Source organism: Zootoca vivipara, chromosome 2, assembly GCF_963506605.1.
Source record: "Zootoca vivipara chromosome 2, rZooViv1.1, whole genome shotgun sequence".
Lineage (NCBI taxonomy): Eukaryota > Metazoa > Chordata > Lepidosauria > Squamata > Lacertidae > Zootoca > Zootoca vivipara.
The window spans coordinates 80,579,568-80,594,458 of NC_083277.1; positions in this window are offsets into that span (position 1 = coordinate 80,579,568).

Sequence of the window (14,891 nt, forward strand, 5' to 3'; positions counted from 1 at the left end):
GAGGTCCACATGTTGAGATTCCAGCATTTCAGGTGGTTGGACTACTAGATTATCCTTGGGGTCCCTTCCAACTCTACCATTCTGTTATTCTATGATTCTGAATGTGACCATTACCATGGGGCAGAGTGGTGGCTCTGGAGGGTGAGAATGGGAAAATGTGACCTATTTCCTTTCTTTCCTACTGAAACATATGGTTGGCTTCTCTAGAAGTGTGGGGAAGCAAAGCTGCATGTGGGGCAGCTCTTAGCTGATCTAGGAGCAGGTGCAAGAATTATGCCTACACTCGCCATTTTCTCTAGACTCTGGAATTCAATGAGTCCTTCCTGCGACCCTGCTTCATTCATCATTTCCATTCCAAGGAGAAGATTTGAAAGCTTTATTGGCTGAACTGTCCTGTGCAACGCAGGAAGTGGGAAACTGCACCCACTTCTGTACAGACTGAGGAATGGAATAGAAAGGAAAGGCACTGGAGAAAAATTCCATAGGTGCAAAACTAATGCCTTTCATAAAATTCTGAGTTTTTGTTGCAGTGAAACAAAAAAGCAATTTTATACATTACAAGGCAACGAATCCAATTTGCCCCTAAGGAGCCACAGCCACCCCTGGACCTCTCTGCTTTCTAGTGACCATTTGTGGGAGGAGAGCAGGCACCAACCCTTCCAGCATGGTGCTTCCCCAGTGAAAATGGCTTAGCTTCAGTTTGCCCCTTGACACAAATGCTACCGGTTTTCATGTCCTTGCCCATCACATTCACAATTTACATTTTTTGGTGCGTACCTAAGGCAGTGCCTGGTGGTGCATACCTGGAAGACGCAACATGTTGTGGAAGGCAACTCTTATCCTCTTATTTTCATTGAACATTGGTCATGCTGGCTGGTGCAGATGGGAGTTGCAGTCCACATCATCTGAAGAGCAGTAGGTTGGGTGCCCTAAAATATTTAAGTTTATATTTATATATGCAATGTGCAAAGAAGCCCCCCAAGTAAAATCACCCCCCAAAAAAACATTCCAGAATGTCATTTCTTGCTCCTGCAGAAAGATGCAGCTGTTGATGCTTTAGTTATTTTTTTTGCTTTAGGATCATTGAATATTCTTTGCCTGCCAATTACCCTCTTAAATAAAAGCCTCACTCAATTTTTCTGCAGGTACGTGACGCTCTTTAACATTAGAACAGTTACAGCTAATGCCTAACTGCACTGTATTGTCAGTGGCTTTCATGGGAGTAATAACATTAATGCAAATGGCAAATAGCTGAAAGTACAATCTCTGCTCATTTTGTGAATTACAGCTTGTGGCATAATAAAAAGAAAATCAGCAGCTCTCCGAGATTTAAAAAGAAAGATCATGTCGTTGGCGGAAAAGGTGAGAAATTATGTTGACAAAGGCTAAGTAGGGTACATTCCAAAGTCAATTAGGAACCTGGTTTTATTTCTTTTACAAGTGACACTATGAAATTAAAAGTAAACCTTACAGGCAATGAGGTTTCGAACACTTGGGGAAACTCTTTGCAATTGAGGACGTGGAGTATGTAGAAGATTCAATAAATTGGCTGAAATTCATTTTCATATCCCCTGCTTTCTGGTCTTGCTGAGGTAAAATAAGAGTCATAAGGGCAGAATAGCCTGAATCTAAAGCTAAACTCCCAGTAAAAAATCATATGGCCATGGGTCAGCCATAGAGCATCTGCTTTGTACTCAGAAGGAATCCAATTCGATCCCTCACCTCTCCAGGTAGGGCTGGAAGAGACTCCATCTAAAATCATGGAGAGCCACTGCCTGTCAATGTGGATAATATCTAGTTGGATGGACCAATCTATATAATAATAATAAATAAATAATAATAAAAATTAATAATAATAATAATAATTTTGTTTATACCCCGCCCTCCCCAGTCAAAACTGGGCTCAGGGAGGCTAACATCAATAAAATTACAATAAGACATAAAAGAAAAGAAAACAATTACTTAAAATACAGATTAAAATACAATATTAAAATTTAAAATGCAGCCTCATTTTAAGTAGTCCATAAATCCAACCCAAAGGCCAGGCGGAACAGCTCTGTCTTGCATGCCCTGCAGAAAGATGACAAATCCCGCAGGGCCCTGGTCTCCTGTGAAAGAGCATTCCACCAAGTCGGGGCCAGTACTGAAAAGGCCCTGGCCCTAGTCGAGACCAATCTAACCACCTTATGGCTCGGAATCTCCACAAATGTTATTTGTGGACCTTAAGGTCCTCCGCGGGGCATACCAGGAGAGGCGGTCCCATAGGTACGAGGGTCCTAAGCCACTTTCTGTGGGCAGCTTTCTGTGTTCCATACATACACCATAGAGGTGCTCATGTTGCCCAGATCATGGTGTTCTGTAACTGCTGAAGAAGCCAAATAAACCCAAACCCAAGGGTTTTAATGAACCAGATTTAAGACAAATCTGAAAGGCTGGAGTGCCAGGCCAAAACTCACAATATGGCATTCAGCAGAGGTATTTATGTACAAATAATCAAAGGCCTGGTTCACATGTAACACTAAACCTTAGATTAAAATAAATGATAATTTGAACATGATGGATCGGTGAACTGGTGCACAAAGCTCCCTGTTTCTGCTGTGTTGTGTACAAAACAAGACAGTCTAGCTTGTTGTGAGGTCCAAATCCAGGTTAATGGTTTGTTTCCTCTAAATAGACCATGAGCAGTAAGACTTGGCTTCAACCATGGTTTGTGAGGAAAGAAAAAAACACAGCCCAGGTTTAGACATCATGGCTATCCAGAATCTGACTTGTTTTCTGGCAGAGGCAGGGAAGAAGCAAATAAATACTGTCTTGTTTGTGCACACCATTTATGTGCATTGAACTATTGTTTATTGTAAAGTATGGTTGAATGTGATGTGTGCAGTAGCCCAAAGACTTAAGTATAGGAAAGGAGAGGCTTGGCTTGGCCTGTGAAAAGGTTCCAGGTTGATCATAAGTTGAACATGAGCCAGTGTGATTTGGCTGCTGAAAAGAAATGAATGTGTTCTTAGGCTCCATAAACAGAAGCATTGTGTTCAGATCATAATAGTTCCACTCTATTCTACACTAGTCAGGCCACATCTGAAGTAGTGTGTCCAATTCACAGTGGCACATTTAGGGAAATCAAGAAAATGGAGTACATTGCAAAGATGAGAATCAGGATGGTGAGTGGTCTGGAGTAGAAACCAAGCCCAATGAGAAAATTGAAAGAGAGAAAATAGGGGTCTTCAGATATCAGATAGCAAATATTAGAAGAGCTCTCACACAGAAGATGGAGCAGACCCGTTATCTGTTGTATCAAAGTGCAGGACTGGAACTAATGGGTGGAAATTGCAGAAAAGCTGATATTAGCTAAACCTCAGAAGACACTTCCTAATGGTGACAGGAACAGATTGCCTTGCAGGGGGTGGAGATGCTCAGTTTTGCTAGGAGTATTTTTGAGACTAGGCGACCATCGGTTGGGAACGCCGTAGTTGCATTCTGCATTGCACATCCTGCCATACCTGCCAAGTTTTTCGCGGAGAAATCTGGGATCAGCAGCCACACGACACCGGACGTTGTGTAGATGCAACTTCCGGTGTCGCTTTGCCCATCTATGGGCACCGAAAATGGCTGGCGCTGGCACCAGAAATCACGTCTACGCATGTCCGGAAGTGCGTAGATGCAACTTCCGGTGTCGGCGCCGGCCATTTTCAGTTCCCATAGATGGGCAAAGTGACACCGGAAGTTGCGTCTACACACTTCCGGACATGCGTAGACGCGACTTCCGGCGCCAGCCATTTTCTGGTGCTCATAGATGGGCAAAGCAGCACCAGAAAAATGGCCGTCGACAGGAACCAAAATAAGGGAAATTAACGGGAGAGGAGCTGGAATGGGAGACCTCTGGGAAACGGTAAAGAAAAATGGGGGTTTCCCGGGAAATACGGGGTACTTGGCAGCTATGCATCCTGCATTGGAAAGAATGGTGGACTAGATGGCTTCCAAGGTCCCATTCAACTCAATTATTGTAGTAAACTAAAGGGCCCAGTCAGCATTAGGCATTTAGGAGCTCTAGATGGCATATTATTACATCACACTATGGCATTTCTTTAGAGATGAGTGAGATGTCCACCTCCGATTTTCATCACCGCTCTAGATTCTCTGGTATACAAAGTGATCAAGGAGTTGCACATTAAATGATATCCATTTGAAAAAGAAAAGAAAAGAAAAGAAAAGAAAAATGCACATATCACCCCAAGAGACCTACACCAACACCAACAGCTCCCATTGCTCCACCTATGCGATGTTTTTGTGTCTATGTACCTCACCTGATAAAGAAGTGGCACACAAAAAGAAAAGAAAAGTGAAGCATAATTAAAATGGAAAACATAAAAATAAAAGCCTTGGTTAAAATATGTCCTATGCCTGCTTGACTGCCTTTATTTGTTGTTTCTAAAGTTGACTGAAAGAGCACTAAAGTGGCAGGAGCTAATAATAGGGAAGCAACCTCCAAGATGCTTTATAGATTCTCAACAAAACATCTTTACTGATATGATTTTAAAGAGTTCTCTCAGGCACATTGTTCAATTGCTGTAAGGAATAGAAAGCAGGCACCCTGTGAGAATGACAGATGGCATCCAAGGTGACTTGTCTTACAAACAGGTAAGCATTCATTCATTTGTAAATGGCAGTCATTTATCAAGGTCTATACAGCAGGGCATCATGACGGCAGAAATAAAATTTGAAAGGAAGGCACTTTATTTCTTTTGCCCCTCAGCAAAGCTGAGCCTTTTAGTACTTCATTTAAAATAATCAGAGCTCTTGGGGTGGTTTCCCTCCCTTTCCTTTTACATTTTAGAGGATTCTGGGTTTAAGGAGGGGGAAGAGCCATAATGTCTCTTTCCACAGAGACAGCAGTGTAAAAGTAGCTAATTTCATCTTCCTCCCTCCCTCGCCTGCCCTCCTCTCTCTCTCTGTCTGTCTGTCTGTCTGTCTTTCAACCAGCAGCAATGTTCAGAGACATATTAGTGCTGGTGGCAAAAATGTGCCATTGCAAATGGCTATTTGCAGTCCTTCCTAGCAAAGCCTAATGGTTGCATCAGATGTTCATGACAGGAAAAATTCCAAGAGGCCCTTGCAAATGACATCCTGTAAGTGGCGGGCAATTCAGTTAAAGGTTAACATTTCCCACATGCTCACAGTGACAGAGAGTCTCCGTGGCAGTGCAGCAGATGAAATTTCACTTGGAAAGGACAGAGGAGTGCTCCAATTGTAGGGGTGACTGCACACATGAAGACAGCCCAGGGGCACGTTCTGAAGGAAGCTGCATTGCAGCAGGGACAGATGAATGGCAGATCTTTAAGATACAGCTCTATAGCACCATGTTGAAGGTTATCACCTTTTCCAGCACCTGGAGTTTTATTTGATCCAGTAAATATACACCATGGCAACCCGAGGTCACTTCCCTTGCAATGCAATCTATGCACCATCAAAACTGCAATGGGACCCAGAAGTTCTGAACACCTTGGGTGTGCCTGGTAAGGCTGGATTAACCTGGATTACTATATATACGGTATATATAGCTCATAGCGGTCAAGTCCTGGTTAGAAAAATATGGGATCAGGAGTGCCGGCACTGGAAGTCGCTTCTACGCATGTCCAGACATGTGTAGAAGCAACTTCCGGTGCCGGGGCTGCCCGATTTCCGGTGCCCAGACATGGGCAGAGTGGCACTGGAAGAAATCCGGGGGAATTATGGGATATTTCGCCATTCAGGATGACAGCGGGAAATGGCTTTAAAAACAGGGGTTTCCCGGGGAAAACGGGAGACTTGGCAGCTATGATATAGCTACAAACATGAGTTTGACCAAGCTGCGGGAGGCAGTGGAAGACAGGAGTGCTTGGCGTGCTATGGTCCATGGAGTAACGAAGAGTTGGACACGGCTAAACAACTAAACAACAACTATATATACGGTAGAAATGGGTAGGGAATCTGTGACCTTCCAAATGCTGCTGGACCACAATCCCCACAATCCCTGACCATCGGCCATACTGGCTAGGGCTGATGGAGGCTGGAGTCCAACAACTCCTAAAGGTCTACATGTTCCCTACACATGCTATAGAAAGAAATAGAGTAAGAAGCAGCACAACGACATGGGTCCTTCACTCTAAGGTCACTGCATCTTCTCAGCGATGGGCTGGAAGGTGCCTTTGGCTATTGAGAGGGTATTTTCCCAATACAGCAGAATCACTGTGTTTTTCTGACCTCTCAAGATACCGAGCAACTTAAAACCACTTAAATGGTATCTAGGAGGCACAATAAATGCACCATAGGGAGGCCTCTGAAAACAAACTCCCAATGGTTAGTATGCTACACTACAGAATCAAGATGCAGATTCCATTATATAGAGCATCTATTATGAGTAGAGTCTCCATACAGCTGCAATGATCCACATGGGAAGCTGCTCTAGGGTTTGGTTTGGAGACTCACTTGGGCATGTGGTGTCAAAGTAGGCATGCAGCTATCCCTGACACTGGGTATGGAAAATAAAGGTAAAGGTAAAGGGACCCCTGACCATTAGGTCCAGTCCTGACCGACTCTGGAGTTGCGGCACTCATCTCATGTTAATAGCCGAGGGAGCCGGTGTACAGCTTCCAGGTCATGTGGCCAGCATGACAAAGCTGCTTCTGGCGAACCGGAGCAGCACACGGAAACGCCATTTACCTTCCCACCGCAGCGGTACCTATTTATCTACTTGCACTTTGATGTGCTTTCAAACTGCTAGGTTGGCAGGAGCAGGGACCGAACAACGGGAGCTCACCCTGTTGCAGGGATTCGAACCACCAACTTTCTGATTGGCATCATATAAGCATTCTGTGTGGAGCACTGAAGCTCAAATGCTTGATTTGCACAATCTTTCTTCCTGCACTGCATTGGATGTTGATTCACACCTGTTCTTTGGGTAGTATCTAAAGTGGGCCATGGTTTTTCACCCTGGAAGTGCTGTTTCCAGTATGTTATTTATTACTATGACTCTTTTACGATTTGTCTTTTGTATATCCAAGGTGATTTACGAACACACTATGCAAACAACTAAATATAGATTTAAAAACAATACAGAACAACAACTAAGATAACTTTTAAGATTTATTTATTTTTAATCCAGCTGGAAGCACTTGTCAATACAAAGAATGTCTTTACTTATTTCTGGAAACAACAGTATGCTTCTGTTGTGTGTCAGCGTGGATGCTGTTCCACAAAACAGGGGCAGGGATGCTGAGAGCCCTGCTCTGACTTACTGTGGAATACAATGACCTACTGGGTAAATGAAGGCTTAGGGGGTTTCTTAAGTTACCACATGAATTTAATGTGTGAACCAGCCTTCAAGGCAGTTCCAAAAATGTCAACCTGATGTGCCGGATTTACGTATAAGCTAAACAAGCTATATCTTAGGGCCCCACTTGGGGAGGGGGGTTAAGGGAAAAAACCCGATATATATTTCCAAAATATAAGATAAAAAACAAATAAAATAAAACCTACATACAGCAACAGTGTTTTGTGTTGTGTAGGCTCCTATGATGTAAGTAATGGGCCCCGCCTGCTAGCCTGCTCACTAAAATATCACTGGTTTGCTCATTTCTATATACAGTGGTACCTTGGTTCTCAAACTTAATCTGTTCCAGAATTCTGTTCCAAAACCAAAGCGTACCAAAAGCAAGGCGCGCTTTCCCATAGAAAGTAATGCAAAGTGGATCAATCCGTTCCAGACTTTTAAAAACAACCCCTAAAACGTTGTATTTCACTATTAATATACTTCTTAACTGTATTTCAGTTCAACAATTACTTTGATAAAATACATATTTTGTTATGTGCAAATGGCTTTAGATACCTATTAGGTCCATAAATTACTATACAGCATATATTCAACACACACAAAAAACAGTGACAATTTGTTGTTGACAAAGGACAGCTGGACATATAAAGGGCCCCATTACCTTCAGTAGCTTAGGGCCTCATCCGGCCCTGGAAACATTCCTTGTTTGTACCCATCAGCTGTTTGGCAAGACCAGGGGAAATATAGCCCTCTTGCTCCCATCCTTGAACAGCCTATGCCCACCAAAAAAGTAAATAAAAAATAAATGAATAAACCTTTATTGTCACGACACCACCTGTGAGCAGTGAAATTAAACAAGCCCCCCTCCCCACACACAAACACTCAGTCTTGTTCACACTCTGTGTGCTTGTCCGAAATCAATTGCACCATTTTTTTCCATTCAGCAGCCCAACAGCTCACGGATAAAAACTGTTCTTTAACCTGTTGGTACGGCCGACTATACTTCTATATCTCCTGCCCGAAGGTAGGAGATTAAAGAGGTGCTGGCTGGGGTGTGAGTTGTCCCTGATAATTTTCCTCTCTCTCCTGAGGCAGCGGTCTCCTACGATGTCATCTAGTGAACTCAGGGGACAGCCCATGATATCATATACTGTATTCACCACCCTCTGTAGGGACTTCCTGTCGGTGGCTGTCAAACCAGCATACCACACTGCAATACAGTATGAAAGGACACTTTCTATTGTGGACCGGTAGAAAGAGATCATCATTTTTTGTTTGACATTGTTCTTACGCAAGACCCTAAGGAAATGGAGTCTCTGTTGGGCCTTCCTAACCACCTGGGCTATATTGGTTTTCCAAGTGAAGTCTTCACTAAGGTAAACTCCCAGGAATTTGAAGGAAGATACTCTCTCCACACAGCCCCCCTGATATACAACGGGGCTAATTCCCCTCTCTTCCTCCAAAAGTCCCACACCATCTTTTTGAACCTCCTCCCTATACGCTGATTCATCTCCACCTGTAATTAGACCCATTATGGTGGTATCATCTGCAAACTTAATAATTACAGTGGATGGATCAGATGAAATTACAGTCATATGTATACAACGAGTTCAGGCAGGGACTCAGCACACATCCCTGTGGGGTGCCAGTGCTGAGCTTCAGAGAGGTAGGTAGATGTAACAGGCCCAATCCTCACTATTCACCTGCTTCACCTGTACTCTTCACCTGCAGCCCCAGTTGCTGGGTTGGAATGAAAAAAACAAATTGCACACACAGCATCTGTTTGCATGCATGATTGCTCATCCAGTTAGCAACTGCCAGATGATCACCATTTCCATCTGCTGCAAGAAAAAAAAAGCATATTATAAAACCTTTAAAAAGCAAACATATTTAGATTGCCAGAAACTTTGGTGGACTACAGTCCATGCCATTCTTCATCAGCTAAGGACTCGCATGCAGAAGCATCTACTGTCTTTCTGTGGCCCTAGCACAGCCGGACCATCGGAATGGGCTTTGGAAACCTTCATAGACAACCAAGAGGTGGGGAAAGCAGGTAATAAAAATACACACACACCCTCCTTTAGTCATTAATACAAATATAGGAGGGGTCATGTTTGTACTGATATTTAAGTTGTTGTTTCGATGATGAACATCCAGCAACATGCAAAGACACCTCTATTTTCCTCCCTGCCTTGTTATTCTCGAAACATTCCAATTCATCTGTCAAAACAATTGCTGATGTACTACAAGGGGGTTGCATTATCATCTGCTCCACAGTCTGCCTCTAAGCAATCTTGATCCACAGATTTGCATAACCAAAGATTATGACATCCTTGCCAGGCTTTTTGATATGTCTGTCAGCAAGATGTCAGTAGAATCAGCTAGATCCCTTCTTGATACCCACAAATAGCTGTGAGGCATGAAGCAATCATTCCAACATGAGAAAAGTTTGTTTTCTCAGGAAGAAGGGGGTGGGGGTGGGGGGGAAATCTCTGACAAATTATTTGAAATAGCGAAAACACACACATACACAAAATAGGAGGATGTGTTGTTATATTTCCCTAGGGGCTCAAGGTGGATGGCTTTTCAGAATAATATTTAACGCTGATGTGCAACCTCTAAAAGAAGAAAAATAAAATTGACACCTGACCCTTTATATTTTGTAACCTTTGTCTGCAGCAACTATATTACACCTATCCTTTGAGATTTGCACTGGCTGCTGATTCACTACCAGGCCCAATTCAAATTTTTGTTGCTGTTGTTGTTGTTACCCATCCTCTATCAGAATTCCCAGGGCGGGTTATAGCAATATAAAATACAGCATTAAAAAGCCGTTCAAAACAAATTACAATTACAACTAGAGTGGGTTGAGAGGGGGGGTGGCTTCTGGATGAAATCTGGTGTTACAAAGAGAGAGACCTAATTGCAATCAGTCCCAGGATGTCCAAGTGTAAGGTTACATTTTAGAAATTTGAGGGGTAATCTGGCTTCTGTTTCATTGTTGTCTGTATGGTTAGTCATCTGACTTAATTCCATACTACTCATCTGTGACTTGTGAGGAGGCCATTAGAAGAATGCGCCTCTCATAAAGTTGGCTGTTCGCAAATCAAAACCTAAAGAACAAAAGATCATGACAAAGGAGATCATAAGAGGAGCCCTTCTGGATTGGACAAAAAGTCCATATAGTCCAACATTCTGTCCTCACAGTGGCCGGCAATATGTCTGTGGGACATGAGTGCAACAGCACTTTCTCAACTTGTGCTCCCCAGCACCCCATATTCAGAGATATGCATATTATTCTAGTGTTAATATGTAGCCACCATGACTAGTAGTCATAGACTTTAACCTCCATGAATCTGACTACACACCTTTTCAAACTTTCCACGTTGGTGGCCATCAGATCCCATGGTTTAATTATGCACAGTGTGAAGAAGTGGCATTATATGAGCAGGGAGCAGGAAGAAAGCGGTGCTATTCAACTGAAAGGTTCAGCTCTGAAGACATCCAAATATGGGCTGTTTCTAAAGAACTGCACAAATAGTTCCATATGCTCAAGGAAGCTCTGGGTTTGTGCTGCTTGAACAGCTGTTTCTCCGTGCCACATAGTTGACCTCCTTTGGAACACGGAAGAGGTTCAGGAGGCATTTTGAACCTGCCATAGAGAGTCACCTATACAAAGGTGGGGGAATCATGGTGCTCTTGGGGTTGCCTAAAGTAGCTGCTTGGATCTCAGCCAGCCAGAGCAATTCAGCAAAGATGAGATGGAAGATTGCCAAGCTGCCATGGAGGTTTTCGAGAGGAGGTTAGACAAACATCTAGTTAGTGCTTTAGCTGTAGGGTGTGTAGCTTCAGCCTGAAGGGGTGAAACAGTTGGACTGGATTACCAATTGGTTCCTTTCCAACTTTGTGATTTTGGAAGGACTTCCGAAACCTAGTCCTCTATCTGTTTTGTCATCTGCATTTATGAGTCAGCACTATACGCTCTGTAAACTGCCTACTAAATAAGAGCAGTCCACAAGCTTAGTACATAGTGACTAATACCCACTTCTGCAAGGAATCTGTAAATTAACAATGTGACAAAGCTCTTTCTAAAACAGCTCCCCTTCCCAGGGGGAGCAGAGTTGCAGGCTGGCCACGAGCACTCCCCATCATTGGGAGTCCCAGTCGCATCACGCCCCACGGCTGACCAACCTGGTCGACCGGGGGCATGGCTTATTTGATTTAAACATCCACGTTGCTGGGGGCTCAGTCTCCTTTTCTCCTCCCGCGTCGGATCTCCCGTCCTCCCACCCTATTTTCATGTGTTCGCCAACTTGGCCTTGCTATGGACTACAGTTGGTCGCCTGTTGAGGGGGCCAGGTAGGAATTTTCCCACTTGGCAAATTGGCACCAGCCATGTGGTTTTCGCCTGCCTTGTAGCAATCATCACAACTTTGTAAGGTTAGGCATTGGTAAACCTTGTTTATGGTAGGGGAGGTTGTGGCCTTCACCTACCCCTCCTCTTTAAGGGTATTCCATGAAAGGGATCTGGGGGTGTGGATCCTGTCCGAAGCCCAGGTAAGGGCTAGGGCCATGCCACGACTCCATCGGGGACCCTGGGTGAGCTCACAGTTGATGTACATCAACAGGGCTCCCCCTACTGGTGGTTGACCCTTATGAGACTACCTGTATGGAGGGCAGGAGTCAGATATAGTTGGTTCAGTTCCAATGCCTAAGACAATGCTGCTCACATCTGTAAGCAATAAAGTTGTGGCCTTATTTATCCAAAATAAATATTTAACCCAAAATATTGGTGTCCGTGTGTTTCATTAAGAATTGGAGTGACGCTTAGGGGCTCACCATGCTATAGAATGACTTGCACCCATCAGCATCTTCACTTACATGCAAACCTCCTTTATCTTCCTTGAACTTTTTGTGTAACAAGCCCAAGTTAAGTGTTCTGTCCCGCGTGCATGTCCCCCATGTACTATTGTCTCTGACAACCCTCATTTGACTGAACTGTCAACCTTAAATCTTCCCTAACAATTTGAAAGCTTTTCCCCATCAACGTACAGGCACCTGACACTTTATCTTATGTGCAGAAGGAAAGACAAAGATGCTTGACAGGTATTAAATATCATCACTCAGCTGAAGTTGGGAGGATCCTGCTTGGCCAAAATTGTCAAAAACCTTTGAACAGATGCTACGGCTATTCCAGTTATTACCTCAATTTCACACCCTACGTATTCACCGTGACAGCAAGTTTTGACAGTGTGCTCTCCTCTCTTCAGTTCTTTTGTCAGCTGTAGACATGTAATAGCTGGCTTACTGCTTAAACAATAGTGATTAGATCTGGTAGAGGAGGAAGCACAGTGGCAATAAAAATTAAGATGCTTCAGTAAGCCTTCAGGCTTGGAGCCCTTCAGTTCTAGGTAAATTTGGTCAATGCCACCCTCTGAAGTGTGCACTTTTTAGCAAACAAAAGAGTTACTTTTATTGCTTAGTACATTCATCCTTTGATTCGGCACATAGCTAGCAGGGAGTAAGTTCCATTAAATTTCATGGTACTTATTTTTAAGCACGAATGCATAGGATTGGACTAATAAGACAAGTTGGGTGACTTTTAATATTTGAGGAGCTTGTCAGGCCTTTCTGGTGTCTGGCCTAGGTGGTGTTTTTTTTTTAAAAAAAAACCTTTTTTTCAGTTATCTAAGTAGTAAGGCATTTAAGAAGGCAATCTATTAATAGGATTGCAGAGTAACTCAAGGACAATGGCTAACATATTATTAATATAGGAAAGAAGACATGTCAATGCTGGAGGAACAAATTAAGACAGGAGAAGCAACACAAAGGTTCTGAAGTGTCAAGGCAAGTTGGGGATCAACGGGTTGCTTTTTGTAGCTATGCTCCTCCACTGTGGTCCTAGAGATATGGGAGAAATGTGCTTCTTCTCTTTCTTACAATAAAATCTGCAAAAGAAAGAAAAAAGCTTTGTGGTTCTTTTTTTTTCTAGTTAGAGTGGCCACTACATTTCACTCGAACCAAAAGGTTCCAACCAAGACAAAACATACCAGAAGAAAGTGTTTTGTTAAGACCAATTAATATTTCTGCCCACTCCTAATTTAAACAAAAGCATGAAGCATGTTCAGTCCCATCTAAATAAAACATAATAACATGCCCCTACGTAGCATCTCCCTGCTAGTACACAGCCTATGTCTTTATCCCCACATGGTGTTGTAGAGGGGAAATGGCTAGGCCTAAACTTTAGTCAATAAAACTGTTTACCTGACAAGGGGATGAGAGAGGTGAGGAGGTTTGGATGAGAGTGGCAAGGTTCCAAAATGCAAGAATAAGGACAACAACAAGAATGTTTCTTACACTGGCAAACATTTCTTACATTGAGATACGTGACTTGAGCTTTGAGCAGTGCTGAGAAATATGTTGTACTATAAGATAAGGAAATGCATTTGTTGTTCCAATGTTAGACTTTCGTTTGCTTATTCAAGAGGACGGTCAGGACACCTTGTTGGACAGTGGCTTCTCCCGCATGCTTATAATAAAGGAGCTTCTTTCACTTGCAAATCATTTACTGCTCTGTGGTAGATGTGGTAGATGTGGTAGATGTGATTCTTTCTGTGGTAGATGTGATTCTTTCATATTATTTCCAGCACGGCCATATCTCTGCCCATTTACCCCTATATGACTACTTTTGTTATGCTCTAATTATGGTTGTTTTTTTTTCATTTTTTTAAACTGCCTGGAGCATGGTGGAAAGGCTTCATACTAGGCTACTACTACTACTATTTTATTTATTAATCCTCAGCCACTCAGGGCGACTTCCAACACGCATAATAATAATAATAATAATAATAATAATAATAATAATAATAATAAAGCAGCAAACATTAATAGTAACAATCTGACCCAATATAAAGGCCCCAATAACTTTAAACTAAACAACATATCAAATAAAGCAATATTCAACAATCCATTAGAATCCAATAGTAAACAGTAAAATTAAACATCAGCAAATAATGGAAAAGCCATTGACTGCAGAAAGTCACTCTCCCCTCAGTTCTTCCTCTGGAGCACAGCAGGTCTCTTATAAAGACTCCCAGGACTGGAGGGTGGGGCAAGGCAGGTGGAAATGAAATTATGGATGTATGATATAAAGGCTTCCTGAATCTCTATCTTAGCATCTTTGGTGACGTCAACATTTGGTGCAGTAGGGTTGATTCATGCTGCTGTATTGGCAGAAGGAACTGGGTCAGTTCACATTGTTGGCTGAGGCAGCTCTTAAGCTGCAAAGCAGTCATCAATATTTCACAATATATTTACCAGTGCTTTGGCTCACAGCACCATGCTCTGAAATGACAAAAGTAGGGTTAATATGTTTGAGCAGTAGATACTGCAGTGAATGCAATTCTTTGGGTTTTACACGATTATGCCCCCATAAAGCAGGCTGTACCTCTGCTAACAAGGCTGCCATTCATTTTTTCAATAAATCCAGCCCAGAAGTATTAGGGTCTGTGAACTGACAATTGATTTACCACCTGGAAAATTATTCTTTATTGATTTATATTACATTGAGTTGACTACA